This window comes from Eretmochelys imbricata, chromosome 1, assembly GCF_965152235.1.
Source record: "Eretmochelys imbricata isolate rEreImb1 chromosome 1, rEreImb1.hap1, whole genome shotgun sequence".
Classification (NCBI taxonomy): Eukaryota; Metazoa; Chordata; order Testudines; family Cheloniidae; genus Eretmochelys; species Eretmochelys imbricata.
In genome coordinates this window covers 239,185,033-239,197,396 of record NC_135572.1, presented here as the reverse complement: position 1 = coordinate 239,197,396, position 12,364 = coordinate 239,185,033, and positions in this window count along the sequence as shown.

Below are 12,364 nucleotides of genomic sequence, written 5' to 3'. Positions count from 1 at the left end.
TTGCTATTCTTAAAAAAAAAAAAAAAAAAAGATCCACACACACCATTTAGCAAAATGATATTTAAAAGAGCTGGGGTGATATCCTGGTCCCATTGAAATCAATAGCAAAATTCCCATTGACATCATTGGGGCCAGGATTTCATTCCTGCTCCCCAAAATTTTATGGAACATGTTTTTCTTTAGATATGCAAGACTATTTCTGTTCAGGGTTTTATAGAGCATGTATTTTACAAGAGAGAGGTAGAAGATAGACTTTCACAGATTCACTTGTAGACTTCCATTTATTTTTACAATATTTTGAGGTCACCTAATACAACCAAAAATAAAACAAGGTTTAGATAAAGTGGCTCCCCAGCAGAATGTAAAAGTAAACACTTCCAAATAAAGTGCGGTTATGATGCTAGGCCCTGGTCCTGCACTCGGATCAATGCAGTGGACACAGTCCTGAGTCTGTGCAGAACACCATGGGCATCAGTGGAACTCCTTCTTGCCGACCTGGGGGGTCCACCCGCATGGATCGGATTACAGAATCTGGGCCTTATGTATTGCATTTGGACTGCCCATTATAACAGCACCAGATATTGCCATTGCATGCCTGCAGATCCCTTTGACTTCAGTGGGAGCCATGCCTGTGCATCCAGAGCAGAATTTAGCCCTTCGGGTCCCCAGAAATCAAAATCTAGAGGGAGAATCCTGATTCCATTGAAGTCAATGGCAGAACTTCTTTTGACTTTAGTAGGATAAGGATTTCATACCTGGTGAGTAAAAACCCAAGCTTTAATAATTAAAGAATAATACTTTAGAAATCTTTTTATTTTTAAAATATACATGCTCCTGCTTGGATTTACTTGTGCCCAGATAAATACTAAATTAATTTTCCTATTTAAAAAAAGACCAGGAATTTCCACATCAAAACGGTAAATCAAAGTTTGAAGGATACAGCATGAGATGAAGGAATCACCATTAAATGGAATTTTTTGCATTTCTCTTTTATTAATAGCATCAGAAATACTAAAAATGCTGCTGTATTTAGACTAACAGCAACTTCAAATGAGGCTGTGAAGAACAGACTCAGTTCAAAAATAGTCAGCATCCATGTCTCTTTACTTGTGAACAAACTGGTAAATGTGCTGCTCTGGCCTAAAAAAATCTTTGCCACGCTCAGTTTTTCATATCAGTTATTGATGATTCTTTGCTCATGTATGTTTGTGCTCATAACTTTTTCTTATATAAAAATGTATTTGTTAATATAAAACACAAATAATTTGGAGATTATACTGTGTCCAAGGGGCATATATGCCTTACTTTCCAGGTCCAGTTTTGCCAAACAAATGGCCCAATCTTGTAGGATACTTAGTATCCTCAACTCCCTTTGAAGTCAACTGGAGTTCAGGCAGTCGGCACTTTGCAGTATCGGGCCCAAATTGCGTTGCATAGCAAAGAACCTATGTCACTTAATCACAAAGAAAAGTTTAATCAAATCTTTTCCGCATACTGATATAGAGGATTGTTAAAGCAGATAAATGTACTTATCCTGTTATGCAGTAAGGGTCTGAGCCAGCTCCCATTGATTTCCATGAGTGCTAAGATCATAAGAATGGTGTGTCTTATTGTGCTTTAAGTGGGTGGGTGAGAAAACTCAGGGTTTTGAATGGCTCAAGATATTTTTCCAGTAATAAAATTTGGAGCCTTTCCCCTTAATTTACTGGTTTAAATTTAGCATAGATGGGTGGTGACTGCTGTTTGGCAGAGAGGTCAAGCAGTAAGTGGGTTTGGAGACTAGCATTCCATCTTCTGCTCTCCCCAGGTTAAAGCTGAAGAATATCATCAGGGCACCTGAGGAGCTTTCACTGCTTCTGTTCACCAGGAGGGTAAACAGAACAGTTGGTGCTCCAGAGCTGCTGTTAGTAAAACAGTACATTCACTGAAATGTTTTTAAAAATTTGAGAAAATCCCTTTATTTTCCATCTTCTTGACGTGTTGAACTTTACACGGTCCTATGTTTGTGCCGTGTCTGTAGATTAACTAAAAAAATGGCATGCCCTAGAGTTGTGTGTTTTTATTATATTATTCGATTCAATCTCAGCATCATAAAGAATTAAGAGTTTCACTCCATATCAACATGTGACCCTTTTGAAATGTAGATTTTTTTTTTATCATGCTTTCCATTTTCAAAAGCGTTTTCAAACCTGGTCTAAGGGGCATGAGTAGAACAAAAACAGCATGTACTTTAACAGGTGCCAGATTCTATACTGGCCAGCGTAATAAATATAGATTTTTGTTTTCATTAACTAGTTCAATATGCAACTATCTGTTTTCCTCGAAGTGCACAGGACATTTATATGAAAGACTCCTATTATTGCTAATGGAAATTAACTGTGTGAATCCCTCACGTTGTCACTCACAAGTGTAGGAAGGGAGATAAATGGAAAAATAGAGTAAGATTTAGGATACAATTTTCAAAAAAAGTAAATCTCATTGAAAGATCATAATGGCTCATATGTCACTCAAGCATTTTTGAAAATGATACCCATCTTCTGAAACTTGAAAGCGAACATTCCATCACTACCCTAGCTTACAGAATCTGCAAATATTACTTTTCTTTGTGATTAAGAGAAGACCTTTTAGAGAAAGGAAAACCTCTAATTGGGGCTATAACTGCCTTTAAAAAAAAAAAAAAAAAAAAGCACACTATGTATTGCATTATGGTGAATTGGGATTTATGAGTGTGGGGAAAAAATTGATCCTATGATTTTTAGTGAACTGAAGTATACAGTTTCCCAGTGTGCGTTACTTAGAATGAATTGGGCCTTAATTATCTATGTAAATAGCAAAACTTTATTCATTTTTTTCCAGAAAATAATCTTTAACGGCCTGTACGGTATTAAAATAAGCGTCGAAGTGTTACTTTTATATTATGCCTCTTTTTTTTTTTTTGGAACGTTGAAACATGCATGTTTGTTTTATTTGCTACAGTATTTTAATGTTTTGGATGAAGGCCATCAGCTGTATGGAGATGACAAAACAATCATTCTATCTATTTATTCAGTATTGCTGCTTATCGTTTTCAAAATAAAGCTTTCAGTGCCAATACAGTGCCTGATTGAAAGCTGCAATAGCTCTCTTCAGGCGCTTCGTTATGTTTGTAGAAACCAAAATAAGTGCAGGTTCTGCCCTTGTGTATAGAATGTTCAAACACAAGAAAGCTAATGGCAATAACTGTGTGTGCATGTGTGTAGTATTTACGTAAACACACACAGTACATGCACTTAAGCCCAGTTTAGTAATGCACTTAAGCATATGCTTAAATCCATCCCTGTTCAGCACATCGCTGAAGCAGATGCTGATTAGGGCTAGTCATTAAACTGACAGTCATAAAGGGCATGATTCAAAATTCATTGAAATCAATGCGACTTAAGCACGTGCTTAAGCACACACACGCTTTGCTGAATTATAGCCTTAAAAAGTTCATTCTGGTTCGAGAGATAACAGTTCTAGTGATGATTCCTCATTTTATGTATAGTTGGTATCTCTGAAACCTTTATTATTCCCACAAATAGAATGAATTTAAGTGTGCCCACTCTATAGAATACAGAAGAGGAAGATTTGAAGAATATGTTTACAACCCAGATGCAGCTTCGGTCTGAACATAATCACACAGTGATTAAGAGATTTGAGTTGCTGAAGCTTTAAACAGGAGAGGCAATGCTCATTAACTGTGAAGACAAAAATGACCATTTTTAGTACTGCTTTGCTTTAACTGCAAGATGGAAATCTGTATTATATGTAATTATATTAGTTTCTCTTTTGACTGTCATTTAAAAAGCTTATATTTTCTGATTATTTTCATGAATTGTTATTCAGTGCTATGAAGAAAAATATTGGATATTCTCCAGTACAATAAATCTTCCCTGAATCATTGGGTCTCTACAATCCGTGGTTTGTTGGCATGCATTGTACATCTCTCACTAACACACTGCAGTTGTCACAGTTTTTGTGCATTGAAGAATATCTGGTATGAAAGGAAGACAGGATAGCATACCGCACATATATCTAAAAGGCTTTCAGAAATGTTTATTCTAAATTCATTAACTATGTCAACATAACTGAAGTTGTGTTGGACATAAGCTGAGCATCTGGGCTCTCTATTTATTCGCCTAAAGAAGGAATTTACCCCAAGGGGGGAGAGAGAAAAGGAGCGGACCACTGGTCTGAGTACGGTGAGGAGGCTTGTACCAGAAGGTGTATGCCTATCAGAACTCCAAGCGGGTAGACTAGACCTGTAACAGGAGGGGTGGAGCTTGTAGAAAGCTGGTGATGCATTCAAATTTAAGCCTACAGGGCAGCTAGGAGTCACTACAATTAAACCAGATGGCTTTCCCGTGTTTTGCCATCAGGTTTTCCACACTGATACCATTATTGTTAGGGGCCTACTAAATTCACGGCCCATTTTGGTCAATTTCACGGTCACAGGATTGTAAAAATTGTAAATTTCATGATTTCAGCTATTTAAATATGAAATTTCACGGTATTGTAATTGTAGGGGTCCTGACCCAAACGAGTTGTGGAGGGTTGCAAGGTTATTGTAGGGACGGTTGTGAAAGTGCTATCCTTACTTCTGTGTTGGCAGCAGCGCTGCCTTCAGAGCTGGGTAGCTGGAGAGCGGTGGCTGCTGGCCGGGAGCCCAGCTCTGAAGGCAGAGCTGCTGCTAGCAGCAGCACAGAAGTAAGGATGGCCTGGTATGGTATTGCCACCCTTACTTCTGCGCTGCTGCCTGCAGAGCTGGGCCCTCAGTCAGCAGCTGCCACTCTGGCTGCCCAGCTCTGAAGGCAGCAATGCAGAAGTATGGTATGGTAATGCCGCCCTTACTTCTGTGCTGCTGCTGGTCAGGTGCTGCCTTCAGAGCTGGACACTCGGCCAACAGCCGCCACTCTCCAGCCGCCTAGCTCTGAAGGCAGCGCAGAAGTAAGGGTGGCAATCCTGCAACCTGACCTAAAATAACCTTGTGACCTCCCTGCAACTCTTTTGGATCAGAACCCCTAGTTTGAGAAATGCTGGTCTCCCCTGTGAAATCTGTATAGTGTACAGTAAACACATAAAAGACCAGATTTCAGTCTGTGACGTGTTTTTCATGGCTGTGAATTTGATAGGGCCCTAATTATTGTAGTATCCAAGTTGCCCTTTTTAATGTGGAAAACAATCTGATTTTACATGCTAGTCTCCTTTCTAGTAGTTTTGTTTTTTTTAAGACCACTGTTCTCACCCCCAGCCTCAGAGCAGCAGAGGATTTCTGAACCCCACCCAGCCTGCTGCCCTGCAGAGCTGTTTCACTCCTCCAAAGGCAGGAAAGAATGTGGGCCCCAAATGCAATGACTGCAGAATAGCAGCACTGGGCAGCACAACTGGGATTGTGCAGCATCTGAGAAATGAGAGTAATGTGACCCCTTAGGACACTGGTGTTTACTGAGCAATTGGTTATTACACAGTAGTAGCCGCATCAGTGAGGTAGAAGGAATGATACTAATAATATACTTTGATTATTATATAAAACTTTTTAAGCACATGTAGTTCTTTTGGTGGGTAAAATTATACATTTGTTTCACAAGTATGCTGTGCATCTTTTACAAGAGTGAGGCCCTCAGTTATCAGCGGAGCTAGTAACAAGTCAAGCTTTGGAGAAACAATTGAGTTTGGTATCTGTTTGATTTTTTTACAATATTTCTCTCCGTTCCCTGAGCCAGGGGAGTCTGAGCATCCCATCTGGTATAGCAGTAAATGAGCTGCACTTCTCTAGTTGAGAGGACAATCAAACCTCAGCAGTTCCAGAACCTCACTGCCACCCGACAATCTGCAGCTATACGCAAACCACAGCATGAATTTTCAGGGGCCTGTACTGAAGGAGGCACCATCCTTTGTTTAGCTTATATGTAAACCAGCATGCTATCAGCATGGGAAGATCCCATCTCATGACATGAAGAGAATACCCAATGTGGCTGTTTCCATTCTTTAATTCTGCATCAAAAAATAAAGTGGTTTAACGTGTGTGTGTGTGTGGCTTTGCTGAGCTAGTGAGTGCTACTGCATGTCATTAGACCAGTGACATGCTTTATCATTTCATTAGCTCTCCTATGGGAAAGAGACCTTTGAAAAGACATGTTCCTATTTCTGCTTAGGGATCCTAAATATTATAGCGAGTATGGTGGTACTGATTTAACTGTTTTACAGTAGTATACAATTGGTAAACTTTTTGCTTTCCTTGTCCTTCAGCATATTACTTCTAACATCTATTGTCACATTCTGGGCTGCAATTCAGACCAGTGAGAGGTTGTCACTGCTTATATTATAACCCTAAGTGCCCCTACATGCTGTTTCTACTTATGGCTTCTTGCCCAGGACATACATACAGCCCGCAGTCAGCATGCACTCTGTGTTCTGTCTGCTGTACAACACTGATTCAACACTTGGAATCCAACAGCCTGCCAGCAGTTATCACAGACCCATTCTGGTCTTACCAGACTTAGTTAATGGGAGCAGGTAACACCAATACACACACAAACCACTTTAAAGCCCTCTCCTGCAACATTCAGAGGGATAAGAAGATTCATTTGCTCCTTGAAGAGAGAAAACCCACCAGTTTGCCATAGTAACTGGAGTTAACATTCACGTTAATTCAAACACAGCACTGGTCATTGAGCTTAATAGTAAAACAAGTTTATTAACAAAAGAAGACAGGCTTTTAAATTAATTCAAGTATAAGAGAAAGTTAGGGTCACAAGCAAATAAAAGTGAAAACCTGCATCTAAAAGTCTAAAACTTAATCTAGCAAGATCCAGGCTTTGTTCAAGATGGCTTTTCTCACCCACATGTTCTTCCTCCTACTGGTGTTTGCTAAAATGCAAGTTGTTCTGTTCCCTGCAATCTCCTCCTCCTCCTTCCCCTGTCTTGTTGGTCCTGTTTACTGCATATACGTAAATTGAGGTAAACACCCACTCCTTTGTTTAGGACAGATCCATTTACCAACTTTACCTAGGCAAGGCCATCTGGTCTTGAACATATGCTAGTGACTTTCTACAGGGGAATTCAGACCTTTACATATAATGTTGCTATATACATTTTACCATGATGTGACTGACCCACAAGTTGTTAGTTTTCAAATGATACCGCTCAAGGCATACTTTGTACAAAGATGATTACATGAGTGTGCAGGCTGTGAATGCAAAGTGCTTTGGGCCATATCTAGATGGGGTCAGGCCATTCATCTTTTGGTTACAGCAAGGGCCCTGAAAAATGGAAGGTTGTATGCCCAGCCACTGAACTGCTGTGTGACTAACTGCGGAGTGCACAAGTCACTTACCTTCTCTGTACCTCTGTTTCCCTGTCTGACACGGGAGACGGCCTTGTAGATGAACGGTGCAATGTAATTGCAAAAGATCAATCTCCAAGGAGATTGATGGGCCACTGTAAGGACCTGATCCAGTCCCGTCCCCGTTCCCCCCGCAAAGCCACCATGCAACTTTCAGATCTGGATGGAGGAAGCAGCTGATGGACAGTTATTCCCCTTCTGTCTGCCAGTAAGGGTGAAGCCCTGATAGGAGACAGAGGGAAACTGAACCACCCGCATTTCTCTTCTGCAGTGTATGACTGGCTTGCAAAGTGAGGTGTCTGTCCTTGCAAACTGGACTCTCCTTCATCCCCTGCTGGAAAAGAAGTTACTGGTTGGACCCCTTCTTGGAAAGCTCAAGAAGGTATAGGGGTCATCTCCATCAATTATATCTTCCATGCTCCCTGGGATTAGTAATTAAGGGAAGGATTTTTAACTGTGCTTAAAAGCCAAAGCCAAACTTGGCCTTAAGTTCCAGAGTTTTCATTGATTTTGTTTGTTTATACTTTGCCCTGATTACATTGCTCCGTATTCGAAGTAGCAACATCAAAGGTCATGCTCTTTACCACTAAGAAGATCAATGTGTTGGAAGTGGCTTCTAACAACTCTCGTGGTGTCCATGCTCCAGGTGGGAGGATTGTTTGTTTCTACATGTTTCAGCCTATTGAATGCTGTGAGGGCTATTTCACAATCCTCCTTAGCAGCTTAGCACTATTTTAATAGTTGTGAAAAGTGCTGGTTGATACTTTGAGAAAATGATTCAAGTTTTCCACATACAAATCATCACATTTTCAATGAACCTCTAGTTCTAAAGCTTTCCTAAACTTTAACGCAAAACTTCCTTTCACCTTAAACATTTTACCAATTGCTTCTGCCTTGGATAAATAGGGGTATGTCTATGCTAGAAACGCCACCACTGAAGCTGTGCCACTGTAATGTGGTCACATATTATAGCACTGGAAGGTAGTCTTCTATTGATGAAGTAAATCCACTTCTCTGAGAGGCAGTAGCTAGGTCAACAGAAGAACTCTTAGGCTTTGGGTGTCTTAATTACATCCCACATGGCGTGAAATTTTTCACAGCCCTGAGCAAGGTCGTTAAGCTGACCTAACTAAGTGGTTACCAAATTGATTTTAATTTTTGTTTAAAAGGTGGAAAACGTGGATGCTTCAACTGCCAGGAACTTGTCTGATAAGATTCAACTTAAGGTGGATTTCAGTGGGTGAGATAAAACTACCTCTTCTGAAAACCCCAAAGGAAAATATGGGAACAGTGATACACCCATAACTACACTGTGTTGCTGTCATCTTACTCTAACTAACCTCTGTCATCACTTTAGACATTGCCATGGAGCTTATGGATCCATTCACAGTAGTGCACAGTGAGAGCAAGGTGCTGCCTAAATTAAAAGGGTAACGGCTTATTCACTTTGCACTGGTGTAAATTACTGCATAAGATACAGGGCAATAGGGAATCCGGCCCTCCGCCTCTGGAAAGTTGAATTATTGCAATTGCACCAAGACTTACACAAGAGGGCAGTCCTACCTTCCGGCATTCCTACAGCAGCACGTCCATGCCACTGCAGTAGAACAACAGACAGTTTTTCTCGTCAGGGAGCCTGTGACACAAAAGATAGAAAGCTACAGCTATTACATATTCTAATACTTACAGATGGTGGCAAACTAACAGTGCTGGAGACTGAAGTCCTTTGTTTTAGCCACAGAAAACATACAGCAGAAGCATCACCAATGCAAACACTGAGTTTAACAGAGTTTAAGGCCAGAAGGGACTATCAGATCATCTCGCCTGCTCTTTTCCATACCACGGGCTATTACCTTTCATCTACGTACCCTAAAGCCCAAAGTCTTTAGTTAGACCAAACCAGTTCATCCCTGAGAAAACCAAACTGTGTGCCAAAAAGAGAGACTAATGTTCTGCTGATGTCTGAGGTCCCTGCAGTGGCACTGGTTAAGTGAGATATGCCCAGGTGATCCTGGCAAGTGACACGCATCCCATGTTGCAGAAGAAGGTGAAAAAAATCTCATGGTTCCTGCCAGCCTGACTTCAGGGCTAATTCCATCCTGACCCTAAAATCAGGGAGTAAGGCACAGCAGTCACATAGCTAGAAAGGATTCCCCATCTCACCTCACAGCACTAGCCCATCCCATCCAGTGTCCCATCTCTAACTACCGCCACTCTGTAGTGTTTTAAAGGAAGGTGGGAGGGGAAAAAACCATGACAATATATCTGTCCACTGGAGAAAAAATTCCTTCCTGCCCCCAGCAGGCAACTAACTGAAGACCTGAAGCATGAGATTTGATGCTAGATATCTTAATGCAGCACCACAGATGTTATGAGCATGGGCAGTGCATGAACCGCTGGCTGGGGGAGGCTAGTCCCCAGCCACACCCCTTCCACTCGAGGTCCCACCCCTGCCAGAGTTGAGCCCCCTCTTCTGCCCCACCCCCACCCGAGCCTGGAGCCAACCCCCCCACACTGCAGCCACCGGCCCAGTCCCACGGCTAGCCCCCCAGCCCCAAAGGAGTGTTGGGAGGGTGGGTGGTGCAGGCCCCCAGCCTCCCCAGCCACGGAGTGCAGGAAGGCGGGCAGCACGTGGCCCTAGCCCCAGCGGTGCGCTGGGGGTGGGGGGTGGGGGGGCTGGAGCCAGGGGACTGGAGCCGCACGCAGGGAGCGATCACAGCAGGGCGTGGGGTCACCTCTGGCTGTTTGCGGAGGCAGAGCCTCCCCCAGCCTATATGACCTGCCGCCCATGGTTATGAGCATGTTGAGGGCAATGCAGGTGATCCCATTCTCCCCTCGTCCCATGAAGGAAAGGGATCCTGATCCCTTAACCAGGTGGCAGGCCTATTCAGAGAGAACAGCAAAAGCCAAAGCCTAAGTGACTAGAGGGGCTAGTGAATAGGAGCAGCAAACAGAAGTTTTGTGAGGGGTGTGACAGCCAGATACACTTACCATTCTGTAAACTTAGGCCAATCAACACCCAGCCGCCCCCCAAACAAAAAACGCTGCAGGAGTGAAAACAATGCAGGCAGAAGGCCAGCAGCAGAGTGGGGGGCTATCCAGTTTATTGCAGCATGTATGATTACCTGCCTTGTGGGCAGGCAGCATGTGTGTGCATTCGGTGCAAGGAGCCAATGGCCTCAGAGATACAGTACAGGCTCATGAGACCAGAGTGGCTGAACTGGAGAAGCTAAGGGTGACAGAGAGGTACATAGATGAGGCTTTCTGGGACACAGTAGGGTGGTCCCACCCCCAGTCTGACAGCCTCCGTGCTGTTGAGGAGGATGGAATCTCAGAGGAGAGCATCAAGCTGAAGCGAAGGGAAATGCAGGCTCGCCAACAGCAATTCTGGGCCCCAGGGCAGAACAGTCAATGGGCCCCTAGAAAGAGGTGGCTGAGGTTTGATTCATGCAGGGCAGGCTGGTGCGGAGCCCCACACTGCTCCTGGCCCGGCGTGGCGTTGCCACATGGGTGCGGAGCTGGACCACGCGCGGCGGCTGGTGCACATACGCACAAGCTGCGCCCGCGGGCCGCCTGACATTTGGGCGGTGCTGCGTCTGCTCTGGCTGGTGCCCAGTGAGGTGCTGGGTACACTCTTCCAGCACGGCCAGGGCTTCCACATGCCCGCCTGGCTGCTTTCACCACCACTGAGCATAGGCACCGACTCCACGGAAAAAATTGTGGGTGCTGAACCTTCCCCTCCCCCCCAGCGCCTCTTGCCCACTGGCGAGCCCCACAGATCAGCGCCTCCCCCTCCCTCCCAGTGCCTACCACCTGCCGTGGATCAGCTGTTTCCATCTTCCATCTGGAGGCGCTGGGGGGGAGAGGGGAAGGAGCAAGGGCATAGCATGCTCGGGGGAGGGGGGCGGAACTGGGCAGGGTGGGAAGAGGGGGAGTGTGGGGTGGAGTGGGGGCGGGGCCTGGGCAGAGCTGGGGGGAGCACCCCCGGCAGATTAGAAACTCGGCCCCAGCCATGCATGCCTAGGAGCCCTGCGGTGGCCAGGGGCACCCAGGCCCTTTTAAATTGCCTGGCCCCTGGGCAATTGCCCCCTTTGTCCCCCCCCAACCCCTCACCGTCAGCAGGCCTGGTTGGCAACTTCCTTCCAGATTATGTCAGGGTCAGACATACCCCTCTCGCACTGTGGATAGCCCTCCTGGGGAGGGAACCCCAGTTACAAGGAAGAGCCAGGCAATAATAATGGGGGATTCGATAATTACAAATGTAGATAGTTGGGTTTGTAATGACCTGGAGACATGCATGGTGAACTGCCAGCTGGGTGCAAAGGTTGCAGAGCTTTCGAGACATCTAGACAGATTTATGTGCAGTGCTGGGGAGGAGCTGGGTGGTTGTGGTACATGTAGGTACCAATGACATAGGGAAGGATACTCAAGAGGCCCTGGAAGCCAAACTTAGGTTGCTAGATAAGAGATTAAAGCCTAGAACCTCCATGGCAGCATTCTCTGAAATTCTTACAGTTCCATGCACTGGGCCAGATAGACAGGCAGAGCTGCAGGGTCTCACTGCGGGGATGAGAAGATGGCGTAAGAAGGAGGGGTTTAGGTTTATTAGGAAAGGACGAGCCTATACAGGCAGGCTGGGCTCCACCTAAATTAAAATGGAACCAGATTGTTGGCATGTAAAATTAAAAAGGTCACAGAGGAGTTTTTAAACTCAGGGCTGGGGGAAAGCGGACAGGTGTGGAGGAGCACATCGTTTGGACAGAGACATCTCTTAGCGGATGATCTATTAATGGGAATTCTCTATATCCTAGTAAAGAGGAGAGGGTAGAAGTTGATGAAGTACAGGTAGGAACTGATGAGAAACAGTCAAATGAAAAAGTCCCGTTCAATTACATCATGAAGGCAGACAACTAAATATTGATAAATTTTATAAGTGCTTGTATAAAAAAATGCTAGAAGTCTGAATACTAAGATGAGTGAATTTGAGTGCCTGGAATTATC